The sequence below is a fragment of the Lissotriton helveticus genome, chromosome 7, assembly GCF_964261635.1.
Source record: "Lissotriton helveticus chromosome 7, aLisHel1.1, whole genome shotgun sequence".
Classification (NCBI taxonomy): Eukaryota; Metazoa; Chordata; class Amphibia; order Caudata; family Salamandridae; genus Lissotriton; species Lissotriton helveticus.
Window position 1 is genome coordinate 681,787,380 of NC_136068.1, and position 14,199 is coordinate 681,801,578.

Consider the following 14,199-nt stretch of genomic DNA (forward strand, 5'->3'; position numbering starts at 1 on the left):
CTGAGAAGGACCGGATGCGAGGACAAGGGCGAAGGGCAACTTTGTTGTTGAGACTTTTAATACACAGGCCTGGACATCATCTGTGCCAGCTGATTAAAAAAACACCATAAACTGCATGGCCTCTGTAAATTATTCACAGACAGAAGAGTTAATAATAACATAGCACTGTAAGGGCCAAGGAGAGCGAAGTGTTTGAGCCATGTCCAAACAAATGCACATTATGCACTGACGCTTTAACGTCGCCAAATGAAATGTCTACTGCGTGCAGTGGTTGAAGTGGGCGGGATCGGAGGGGCACGGCGTGACCATACACTTTTTTAAATTCAAGGAAAACCGTTCCCCTACTTTTCGTGAAAAGACACCCGTCCCGGGACGGTTAATTCCGGATCGGATTGTGAAAGAGGCCATTCGGCTGGTGCAGAGGCAAATTGGTTGAGGATAGCGGTGAGCCGTTTATTCCCACCTACTTTTCAGGATGTTAGAGCCTGTTAGAATGACAATGGACCCCTGGAGCAATGACAACAGGCCGGTCGCCATCTACCACCCCATCTGAAGGCACAAGGGGGCGGGGCGGCTCTCGACGGGAGAGCAGCAGAGCTCTCTCTGTCTTACGATGGGGAGAGAGTCGAGGCAATGCCAGGCTTCAGGAAAGTGACTTCAGTGCAGGGTGACAGAACACAGCATTTGTCCCCACTCCCTGGTTGCAGATAATCATTTCTTTAAAATGACTCGGAGTAATTTTAATACTTGTCCTTTTGTTTATTACTGCTGTTTTTTATAGTCAGGTTTTTTATAGTCAGAAGAGATGTGCAGTACCCAAGCCATATCGCCACCCAATCTGATTATATGACGTAACTTACCTTTTTATTTTAGCCTAGCTGTTGGAATGCTTAACTAATAAATATTAACCGGGAAACAAGGATATTTCTCTTATTTGACACCGAATGTTGGGGTAAACTTGATGTGAGGAATTGGCTTTATAAATATGATTGCTATGAATGTCTTTGCCGATGCTGGGAAGACCTGGGGGAACGGGAAATCCCCTTGCTGCTACTCTCTTGGTTGGATTGCCAGCAGATATACTTCCTATTCAGGGGCATAGGTACAAATAGTGCAGCAGGTGCAGTAGCACTGAATGCCAGAGGGGTAAGGATCCAATTGAACCCCAGGTATGTCCCTTTATGGTCAAGATAAACGTGCTGCTGATCTAAAGGTCTTTTTTTGCAGCAGGTGTACAGTGCACTGGGATTACAGGAAACTTTAGTAAGAACTCTAATGAAAACTTTTGGGGCTGAGGAGAAGTTGGAGAAAGGTTAATGCAACTGGGTGACAAATAGTCACACCCAGCGCTAATAAAGAGTTTAATGCGTGCACACCTTCTTTTCTTCCTCTCTTTATTACATGAGCAGAGGCCAGAAGGAACACCCACAATAACCAACTAACCTTTCTTTCTGCTTAAAAAACCCATAAAGAACATACGCAAAGCATGCTGTATAATGCGTTTTATACAATTTAAAATGTACCTTGCCTTTATCCAGCACAATGGTACTAGTTTCAATAGTCTTGAAAAGATAAATGGCTGAGTTGGCCCTGCCAGAGTACAAATTGTGCCCCGAAGTGTGCACTTGAGCTTCTGCAACAGGCATTTAAATAATTCAGTGATTTTACAGGCTTGTAAAATACCGTAATCTACCTGTTCTGGTCACTTGTTTTACTCACAGGTGGGAGTCTCGCAGTCTAGTATGCCCGAGTCTGTGTAGTGGGTTTTTGGGCAACTTTCTAAGTCCCCTACGATCTTCACATGGCAGGATTGCCACTCTCTCTGGCTTCACTAAATTACATAGGAGTCTTAAGAAGCTTCCAACTGCAGCCACCAAGTAGAAGAGGTGGATGATTGAAGCTAGCATTTGGGGATGAGCAGAAATGTCTCATTCACTGCTTTGCTTCAGACCGTGGACGCTGACCACAGGCTGTCACTGTGTAAGATAAGAGTTTACCGGGGAGTGCGACTTCTGCGCACCCTCGCGTTCATGGCACCAACTAGACTATTCTGATATTTCAAGACACGAAGACTGATATATCCTCCTACACAAGAACCCTTGATGGTCCCAACCTAAGAGCCACTGGATGGCCTTTCGTAAAGCGCTCCTGTTTCTCTGTCCTGATGAAGACCCCAGCATGAGGTTTCCATTAACGCTTATACCAGGGGTCGAAACGTAGACGACCAGACCACGCCACCTCTCTGAACATAGGAATAAACTATGGAATAATACGGATCCTATGTTTAAGAGTTGTATGGAACTATCGATCTAAATCAGACTGTAAAGGTCGCATTGAATTTCACTGTGATTGTAATATGATCACAACACCTTTACCCAGTCCCCACCTTCTTCCATCACACCCATTCCCTCTAACTACCTCCTTTTCTTGTTCACCTTGAGCGCATTATTCGAAATGTTATGTGAATAACATGTGATGTTTCTTCAGAAATTCGAGCTATCTTATTGATGAATCGTTAATGAAATTTCGCATTCATGCCTATAAGACTATTGGATCTAATGAATCAATTGATATGCTTGTGTATATAACTGTGTAACCCAACAGATTTGGGTACCTATTGATTAATACAAAGTATCCAGTCTACTATGTATGAAAATAAAATACACACTGGAACTATGAACTAATATGATTTAAGTTATGTTGTGGTAATGTTTTACATTTGATGTTTGACTAATCAACAGACTCTGACCACTTTACACGTACCTGCTTTACTGACCCAGGTCAGATAGTTTGTAGGGTCTACCCCGTTATAAACTTATCACTCATTCATTGGGGGGGCCTTTCAGTCAAGGCCTTGAAAATAAGTATAAGTAAACCTGGAGACCATGTAGAGTCTTTGAGCAAACAGGATAAGCAGGAGTTTGGCATTCATATGCGACTAGGAAGGGCAGTGAGCCGCAGGGTGAACAAGAACTTCAGAAACCTAGGAGTGAGAGGTTTTGGGCGAGTGAGGTTGAGAAGGACGAGGTGTCCCTTGAAAGTGAGGTTAACAGGAGCCTCTGCAAACTAAGATTGAGGCTGGACACTAAGATATCAGAGTGTAAGATCAAGCCTCAAGGAGCAAAATTGAACATGGCATTGCTGGGAACCTAAGAGTGAGAGGGAGCCGTGGAGCTTAAGTTTTCACAGGATTTTGAAGATGTAGAGGTAAGTGGGAACCTCAAGGCCATAGTTTGCACAGAGCATCAGTTGAGCTGAAAGAAAACAGACATCTCAGAGAATTTCATGGTGAGCAAGGTCTTCACTGACATGGGAGTTAGCAAGAGGTTCTGGTAAGAGTAAGCAAGAGATAGATAGAGAGCCTACGGTTGAAGGGCGACAAAAGTGGACCTGAGAGTGAGCAGGATTGCAAGGGCATGTGGAAGTGTGCAGAAGACTCTTGTCATCTTAGTTTGAGCAGGAGTCGGAGGGATGTGAGGCTGAGCAGGAGCGGCAGGGGACCAGAGGGTTGAAATGAGCTTAAGGATCCTGATGGCGAGTGGGTAGTCCTTGGACAAACTGATGATGAACAAGAGCCCCACTGTCTTCAAGTGATCAGGGCATCAGGTCCTCGAAAGTGAACAGACCTAAGGATGAGCATGACCTTCTGGTGACCTGTTGATTAGTGGAAAGTGAGGATCCACACAAACAAATAGGAGCTTTAGTACCTAATGGCCAGGAAGGAGTCATGGACCTGAGAGGGGGCGGAAGGGGGGGGGGGGGCACATTAATGAGGAGAGATTCATGGACCTGAAAATGAATGTTCAGAGACCAGTGGGTGAGATGCAGTGGAATAATGACGTTTTCAGTCCCGACCAATGTTACTCACCCTAGAAGCTATGACAACTTTGTCTACCATAAAGTTATTCGAAAGTTAGCCCCATGATACTAAACGTGCAAAACTTAATGAAAGGTTGTAATCCGCAAATGTGGGCCACTTTATTTTTTGGTTTGGGGGAATGGGCCAATTGTTGGTCCCAATCCAACTCTGAAGGCAGGGAGTCTCCTGTGCTGAAAAACCTAGGGAGGGACAGACAGCTAAACAAGCCTTCTTGTCAGAGTGGCTGCTGCTTGAAAGAAATGTAAATGTGCACAACTGGTTAATCTGCCCATGTAAGGGGTGCTTGGCTTGAATTAATGGAATCACTTAAAGCCTCCTGATGACACAAATGTATTCTTTTTGAGTGGTATTACAAGAGAGTACCGGCTGAGGTGTAATGTGTGTGCTTTTAAAGGACAGTTATAAAATAAATGGCACTACGTACAGTCTGGGTATTTCTAAAATCTATATTTCGGAAGCACTTTATCTTAAACTTTTTTGCGCATTTCATAGCAGCCTATCTTCTACTTAGCGTAATGCAAGTTAAAAATAATGACTTTCATATTCACAATGCTTTCTGTCACAGACTGGAACTCGTAGCACTAATAATACACAAGTCACTATTCTCAACCAATGTTCAATTCTGTGGCCCTCTGGTTATAGACACAGACCTCTGGCAGTGGTGTGATGAAACTTGAGGCCCCTCTACAAAGTACATGGAGAATGCCCCCCCCACACTCTGGGCCCAGTCAGGAGCTCTCAGGCCAGTGCCCGTGCACAGTGCTGGCGGGGGCCCGCTGGATCTCAGGCTTCCCAGCACAGCCGGGGCTCATGTTACGTCACTGACCTCTGCAGTGCATTAACTAACAAATGTTTCATAATGTCCAATTGAGCATTTCCCACTAATTAACTTGATTTGCACTTAAGTTATTTTTCATTTGAGGTGTGGTTTTTTTGTATGTCGTGAAAGACCGAAAAAAGTTACAGAATATTTAGCTTTTTTAGCCACGCCTTGGACTCCGCCCCCACACTCACTCACTCACCCTGCCCCCACGCAGCATCGCAGTTCCCTTACTTTTATTAATGCACTTCGACCACTGACTGCGTTTATATTTGGCAAAAATGCCCCCATTTCCACTTCATTTGAACAGACCATTTGCATAGTGAACTTGTCCTTTTCCACGATCAACTGTAGCCATGGGTTCAGACCTGCCAACTCACACCGGGCTATTGTAGAGAGGAGGAGATGTGCCCAAATTGCAACGTCTGCCATCTTTCAAAACTGTGGAACTGGGTTCGAATCCCACCCTCTGCTCAACATACTGCGGTTTTGGCAAATCACTCAATTTCCCTGTGCCTAAAAATGTGTCACTTATCCAGTTCTGCTGTAAAGCTCTCAGATGCCCTTCAGACAAAAAAACGGTCTCAGACAACAATTACTGAATAAGATGCTTTAAAAATCAGCAACGGTGCACGGCCTTCAGCTCCACCAAATTCTTATCATGCACTCGGTCATTGATATGCGACTGCGCAGCTCAGTAAACAACCCTGTTGCTACAGATCAAATGACCACTCCACCATGCCAAAGCTGACTCTTACTGTACAGTCTTTTTACAGTTATTAATTCTTGCAGACATTTAAAACACATTTAGTCAGAGAAATATAGCACAAAGCATTAAAACAAATACTAAACTCAGAAAGGAAACAAAGCAACGGAAAGTGTTGGAATAATGTCCAACCCTTCATGATAGCGTTAAGATATGTGTGTTCATGGGTGGAAAGCGAGGGATATTATTACATTGTGGGAGGGGGCACGACAGAGCAGTGCCTTCTTTTAGATTGGGGTTGGGTAAAATAAACGGCTCATGGATGTTATTCAATAGGTTCAGCTTGAATGCTATGTTTTCATACAAGATCTGCAAGATGCAGCATACTCTAGAATGGAAGTTAACTTCAGGGCGAGTCTAACAAGCATTGGCAAAGCCAATATGTCTGAGTTTAATGAGCTAACACATGCAAACAAAGACATGAATAAATGCTTTTTCCATGCATTGCACACAAAGATGTTGTTTAGCGCACTATCCAGGCCTGTTGGCTTTTAAAGGAAAGTAGCAACAAAAGAGTATGTTGTGTATAAAATGCATACAAGAGGCAAAAGAATAATGGGGTGCTAAATTAGTGTCATTTGCTTTCATGTAATTAATCAAAATGTTGGGAAAATGATGTGAAATCACAATGAATACAAATCTGGACATAGTGTTATATTTTAGAGCCATATGCAACCTTGTGTGAATTTTTGACAGAAGGACACATTTCGCAGTAAAACTACAGCACAAAAAAAAACAGGTGGAGCACTTGCATTCTAGTCATTTACGTTATTAAAGTGTGCTTGCAGTAAAATTTTGCTGCAATTGGCGTGCAGTTTTACAGTGTGACATAATGGCTTGCTATCAGAAATTTCACAAGCATAATGCCAAATTGTAGTATGTTTATCTAGGGACCTGTATCGATACTCCTATTTCTGACCCTTGTCCGGTTATAATTCACTAATATCCATACAACGGCACAGAAACCCGTTTTCAGATTAAGTCATAGCGCATGCTGTCACATTAAGCAAGCACTATTCCTCCAGCCCCCTAGAAAGCACACCGAGTTCTCTAAACAAACCAAGCCTCCAGCAGACCTGGGAAATTCCCCGCTGCTATTGTTTTGATTTCGTTCGAGAACTCCTGTAAAGAATGTAAGAACGACCAGTTCTTAATGACATCCTTACTGACTCTTATGTCCATCCTTACGTCAAACTCGGCACCTTTCAGGTATAAATATACCGACGCTGCCCTAAGCTAAGACACGGTGGTGATGAGCTTGGAGCAGTGACTACTTGCCGGAGAGCCCAGCTGATGCAGAGAGCCCATGGACGCTGCCCCTCCCTTTTGACGCGCTGAGGAAGACGCTGCCTTTCCTCTTGCCGAGGAATCCAGCCTCCAGCGTTTCCAGCTTGCCCTCGCGGGTAACTGGGATACCGAGTGCTGAGAAAGAGATACCAGCCCTCCTGCCTTCTAAATCCCAGGTACTGAACTGACTAACCCCTTACAGAGAATTCTTGAGTCAGATTCTTGGCAAAACAAACTTAACTTAAACTGCTACTTACTTACTCCTTCCCACGTATTAGGCTTAGATCCGGTACACCGGGGTAGGCGTAGTTAGAAGCACCAGTTGAGTACGATTAGTCAATGTATATATGTATGTATATCTTTTATCCATTTTAAAGTATCATATGGCTAAGAAACCATATCAATGCTTTTACAGTATTATTTTATAATCCTGCTTTTACTGTATGCACTTTACTTAACCATAAGTATTGCAATTGTAGCGATTCATTTCTCTTGTATGAGAAAAGAGACTGATCAATAAATAACACCTTTTTATTGAACACGCTCGTCTCTTCTTTTCTCTACAATCTGGTGAAACTAAGTATGCACGTATTGACTGAGTAAAATAGTTGTCTTTTGTTTTCACACGACTCTAGAGATATACTCTTGATCAGGGAGAGCAAAGTTGTCATGTTCTATGTTTGTGAGAAACTAAATCCCTTCTTGTCTATCCAGGGAGGTTAAACTCCTCCTTGCCTATTCGAGAAAGTTTCTAGTGAACTCTGAGCTAGCTGGCACACAAAACTTAAGTCTAATATCGTCAGTAGAAGACCTAGTTAACCCCTGTCCTACGTCTATACTATTGAAGATATTATTCCAATGCGCAGAGCCTATTGGGAAAATAGGAACTAGTCTACATGGCGCCCAACGGTTTGGATGGGCGATAAATCTAACGCAAGGCATTAGAGTAACTCAGTCGTGCTTTTTCACACAGACCCTTTCTCCCGTAAATACTCCAAAGACGTCTGGAGTGGGTCAAAGGTTAAAAATCCGCCAAACTTAGTAGGAGGAGACTCCTATGTATGTTTTTTTGGTTTATTCAACGTTGAAGGATACAGTGTTCCAAAATATTGTGCACCTAATCTTTGTTTCCTTGGAAACCAGCTCTGCAACAACAACAAAAACCTTCCTGTCAGTAAAATGTCAGACAGCGAAGGAGAAAGGGAGGCAACTATACTAGCAGCTCAACTCCTAGTGGATGACACAAGTCTCCTACAAACTGACCCGGAAGCAATTATCATCCCGGTCAACATAAGAAAAACTATAACTTTAAAACTTATAGAAAATGGACTGACATCGAGAGGTGGTACAGTCATATTCGTAATTGAGGCACATGAATATCGGCAGACAGAGGTGTTCTATTCATGGATAAACTTTCCAGCAGCAAACGCTGTAACAAAGGAATTCCACTATTACAAAATAGAGGAACCTCCGGAAGAGTACACTCCTTTCGAGGAGGTGGAAATACCACTAAAATACCAAGAGCACCTGCTCTGGTTTAAAGGCGCCCTAAAACATAATGATCACATCACCAGGCTCGGTCCACTAGGTAGACCAGGAGCAACGTGGCCGGTTCTAGCCGGATACACACCACATCCAGACATTGAAAAAATGTCAATACCAGAACTTTTAGCACAGCTAAAACAACTGATTAAAATACACAGACAATTAGTCCAATATGTAATGCGGACCTCAACAGTCCAAACAGCTATTAAAATTCCACAGCTGACCCCTCATCAGGGGAACACAAATAAAATCACACCACAGAACATACAGTCCTGTCTAGGTAAAGTACCCATTAAACGGGAACAAATTCCATTCTGGTTAGCACAAAAAATCACTCAAATAGAGGCGGTATTTCCGGATACCACCCCTGTTGAGAAACACAGAATTCTGACTATCTGTTTTCCAATGGGGATCGCACCACATGTGGAGGACTGTGACACTTGGGGCACAGTCTTTGCTCCCATTTACACAAAAACACATGTTGTTCCGTCCATGGCGGTAATACCAGATGTGCTAAAACAGATTCAAAGTGAATACGGTCCAGAACCTGCCTTAACTCTGGGTATGAAATTACTGAAAGACTTCAAGCAGGTCTCGGCAATATTACTAGCCAACATAAAGGGGGAAGCAGCATCTGTGGCGATCCGCCAAAGGTTGAAAGAAACAGATATAGCAGACCAACCATTTGAACTTGCCAGAACCATAGAAAAATCCTATGAAGAACTAGGAAGAGATAGTTTGGGTGGGAAACCAGTGAAACCCCAACTAACGGAAAATCCTGAAAAAGTGTTTATTAAAAATAATCTAAACACTCCAAAAAAGAGCTGGGATGGAAATAAACAATCCACTCCCAAAGAAAAAAGATTCCAGTCCAGAGGAAGGTCTCCTCGGCGGAGAGAAAGATCTCCGGACCAAGGACACAAGTCTCCCCAAAGGGAGCCCTCTGAGAAAAGATACAACCTTAGAAATAGGGATAATGTGAAGAAACCTGATAGATATCAAGATATTGATACACGTCCCTCTCGATCTTTTCAGACTTCCTCGCAGAAATCGGAAAAAAGAGGACGGTCAGAACACAGGGAAGAGCACGCCAAGTCCAAAGACAAGGAACCTGCTCATCAAAGTAAAAAGATACAATTTCCAAAGAAGAAGGTAGCCAGTATTAAAGTAATCAAACATGCCGAGGATACTGAGGACACAACTGAAAAACGGAGAGTGGGCTCAGACAATGCTAGACAGCGCAGCAGAAGTGAGCATAGCTCGCAAGATCCTGATGAATCATCTGGAGACAGTGGACACGAATGAATACATTCAGGTGGAAACTGCAGATACTAGAGTTAGCAAACCTCATAAAATATATGAAATAACATTGCGTATAGAGGGAGATAAGACTAGGAAAATAAGGGGTCTATTTTGGGATAATCTCTCCAAAGGCTATGACATCATTCTAGCTGAAAAATATTGGCCACCAGAGTTTGTCAGGGAGTGCCCTCATGGCGAAGAAATGATTATGCCTGCCTTCTCAAATCATATTCCAATTCATAAAAAATATACACTTGCAAAAAGTGGGCAGTAGCCCAAGCTCCTGCATTATATAAAAATCATGTGGGATGGGATGAGGACTCTCCTCCTCACAAAATCCAGTTGTAATCTCAACCAACTGCACAGAGGCAGTACCCAATTAAGCAAGAAGCTAAAAAACAGGTCAGGGAGATCTTAGATCAACTTGAATACCAGGGGGTGATTGAAACTTGCACCTCACAAATGAACAATCCTTTGTTTCCTGTCTCCAAGCCAGATGATTCATATCGTCTAGTTTTGGACTACAGACACCTAAACTCATGTTGCAAAACTTTTGCAGTACAAAATTCACACAGTGCAGCACTAATGAATAGCATAGTGCGCAAAAAATACAAAACATTAGACATCTCTAATGGATTCTTTTGTCAAAATATAGCACCTGAAAGCAGATATTTGACCGCTTTCTCAATAAAAGGCCCGCAGAAAAATTTCTGTCGTTTGCCACAGGGGTTCAAGAACAGCCCAGGATTATTCTCAGCGAGAGTAACAGAGTTACTACAAATATATGATGATGAGGCATTATCTTATGTCGATGACATCTATCTAAAAGATGATGACTTGGATACTCACTTGAAAAGAGTGAACACCATAATACTTGGGTTCGCATCAGAGGGTTACAAATTCAACTTCAAAAAGTCAAGAATTGCCCATCTAACTGTCCTGTTTTTAGGATATGAACTATCAAGTGAAGGCAAAAGCCTGGCTGACAATTTCCTAGAGAAATGTGCTGTAATCCAAGCACCAAGAACGCTGAAAAACTTACAATCAATTCTAGGTTTCCTGAATTTCGGAAGAACTTACATTCTAAATTATGCAGAGAGGGTTAAACCTCTCTATGACCTAATAAAACCAGATTTTAAAAGAATCAATTGGACTCAAAAACACACAGAAATTTTGAGATCTTTACAAACAGACATGTTAGTTAAAACAAAACTACAAACACGCGATAACACACGCAACCTTGTAATCCGAGTCATTCCAGGAAGATGCGGATACACATACCTAACCTCTAATGAGGGAGAAACGGTACCAATAGCATACAAATGTCATTTGTACACAGAAGCTGAAAAAACGTTCAGCATTAAGGAAAACATTGTTCATGCGGTTCAAACAGCTGTAGCAAGAGAAAAAGACCAAGCTGACGGCAGACGTATTACAGTCAGAACAGCAGAATCAGCTTTTGAGGCATTAACAAGCCCATGTAATTTACCTACTATGGCACTAAATCCAAAATGGATACAATGGGAAAATTCTCTTGCTACAGACAAAGTAAAATACTATTTTGATCCGGAAATGAAAAAATTAAAAAATCTAAAATATGAAAGATAATATCCTCTGCCAATCGACATTCTGCCCATACGACAGTACGCCTGTGCAATATATACAGACGGACATGCTCAACCCTCAGTTTGGGGAGAGCAAGCATATAACGCCACATGCGAGATAGTAAAAGACGTGTGGCGCGGAGGTAAATTGAGACCTCTGTTTACGAAAACACACTCAGTGGAAAATAATTCAGAACAACAAACTGAAATAATAGCGTTAAAAATGGCACTAGATAATGCCGATCGCGAATTCCCGACACTAATAGTGTGCGATTCGTATTACTGCGTCAAATCATACAATAACGATTTACTGAAATGGATTCAAAACGGTTACAAAGATGACACAGGTGCCACAATCAAGCAAAAATCGCTTTGGGAACAAGTAGTTCTTTTACAGAAAGAACTACCAAAGACTCACGTGATACACTCACTGAGTCATCAACGTGATGGCGTTCGCGTTGCAGGGAATTCATTGGCTGAGACAGCCACAGCAGAAGCAACTAAATCGGCTTCCGTAGCTACAAAAAAGCGTTCGGAAAAATACATTGATGGGGAAACAATGCTGGCGGTGAAAACGTCATCAAAAGGCGACTGCTCAGCGCTACCCATCAACTATCCACTCAATTATACATACATAATCGATGCAAACTCCGTTCCTTTTGCACTAATCCCTGGAGTGGGGGATAGAGTAATTCCAAACACGAACAGGAGAGGCTTGTTAATAGCAGACGCACATATGGGTGAGGGTCTTAGACACCTTAAGCTTAAGGATTCTCTGGAAGAATTACAATCAATATACTGGTGGCCAGGAGTGAGCCTGCAACATCACATATTTGCAAAAAACTGCCCAGACTGCAACAGAGATCGCAGTGGCGAGAGAGACGGTATATTACCATGGCGTTTCGCTCAAGATTGGATTAAACAATAAAAAGAAAAAACCCAGTATGAATAATGCGTCATATTAACAAGTAGAGACTATTTTCACTTATAAATATAGACCCCAGCACTCGGCTGACGTCTGAACTGTTATAAAAAGATTTGCGAGTCTATAATGGCATATACGCTAGGAGCATGCTACGTTCTGACCAATGTCTTGCCTTTAGCTCTCGAGCTTATAGGGGGGGCATGGCCAGCATGAGCATTGCATTGCGGGACTCTTCTCACTTCCTTCCTGAGGGAAACGGGATGGTGTAAAGAAAAAACCAAGGCATAGAGCAATCTATACCAGCAAAGGTATTAGGTTCGGGAGCTGGGTGGGTCAAACATTTAATAAGTGTCCAATGTAGTCTTAATAATCTCCCAAGAAATTCTCTGAGAGGTCTCAGTCCGTACGAATTATTGTTTGGGACTAGAATGTTAATCCAGGACCTCGATAGTCAAACTTCAGTGGTGAAAGAAAGATGCTTTGATATCAAAGATCGTTTGGCTATTTTACAGGACTTAAACGAAACAAGAAAAGACCTGAGCAACATAAAGTTGAAACAACAGCCAACAACCACTGAAGAGAAACCACCTGTCCCAACAAGGCCTGTCTGGATTCCAAAAATCGGGGATCTGGTCAGAGAGAAGATCGCGGTAAAGAAGGAATTTGGGCCTTCTTACAAAAAAGCAGTACCTGTCTTGTCTGTCAACGGGACAAGATCAGTAAAATTACCGCCACTTGCCGGTAAAAAGGAGAACCGAGTTGTATCCATCGACCTGGTTGAACCACAATCATGTGGCCGATAACAAGTAGTAGGCCAAGTGGACTCCCAAGAAGTAGTAGAACACCAAAGTTTGCTACAACTACAGAGGTTCAAACTGAGAGACTAATCACATTTGATAAACCTACAGTGAATCAACAAGGACTATGCAACAAAGCAATGGAACTTAAACCTCTTGAAACCCAAATCAAAATTTTACATCAAGAAACACCAATCTACAATGATGTAACCACTGACTATGCTAATGATATAAAGCAAATTCCAAAAGCAAAAAGGAATCCAGAAGCAATTGAAACAATTGACAGAACAGCATCAGGCTACTTCATAAACTTCGATGAATTTTCTGAGGATCTAAGTGAACCTGAGGAACAGCCGACAACAAAAACTTTTAAAGACAAAGCCAAGGGACTCTTTCATCAACTAAAAGAAACCTATCTGATTTCTCCATGGATTGAATTTTGGGTGGCACTAGGTGTATTTGTCCTCATACTTTGGCTCATCATGGTACTATGCTTGGGACATTTCATTGAGGGAAAATATGTTACAATGGACACAGCAAGTCAGAAAATCAACTTGGTCCTGAAACCACACAAGTCTTCACACATCGAGAAAAGAGAACTTTCTTCAGTAAACTTCACAGCCAATCCTATACCCGGTGGGGTAGCATGGGACAAAACTGATTACGAAATCTATGGTCCGGTCGAGCTCCTGAAGTATCCTCATCAATTCAAGATTTCATTGAGTGACTTTGTAAAACCAAGCACATTCTCTGATGATTGGGACTTTGAAAGTATTAATGATATGATGTCAGATCTAGTGATGTTAGCTAAATTTACAGAACATGATTATTTGCAAGGTTCATCTAATTATGACCAGATGTATTGTTACAACCACTATGGTAACCATTATCTGCATAAAACTGCTCAACCTAGAAATGTTTTTAATTATAACCAATGGGAACATTGTGCAACTCCACCAAAAGGCAGTTCAAAAACATTTTATGAAAAATTCTCATACTTCTCAGGGTTTAACACAAGTAATGCAGAAACATTTTATTTTAAATTGATAAATAAGACAAGAATGAAAACCATGCTTACAAACACAAAATTAATCTATTCAGAGACATTTTTTGAAAAAATGAAAACATTCGGTTTTGATTTCTGGAACAATAATATTGAAACGAAAACAATCTGGGGTACAAAAGATTGGTAAGTGCAAGGTATAGAATCATTATTTAGAGCCTGCATGATCCCAGAACAAATTTTGTTTTTGAACGACTTAAACAAACCGTC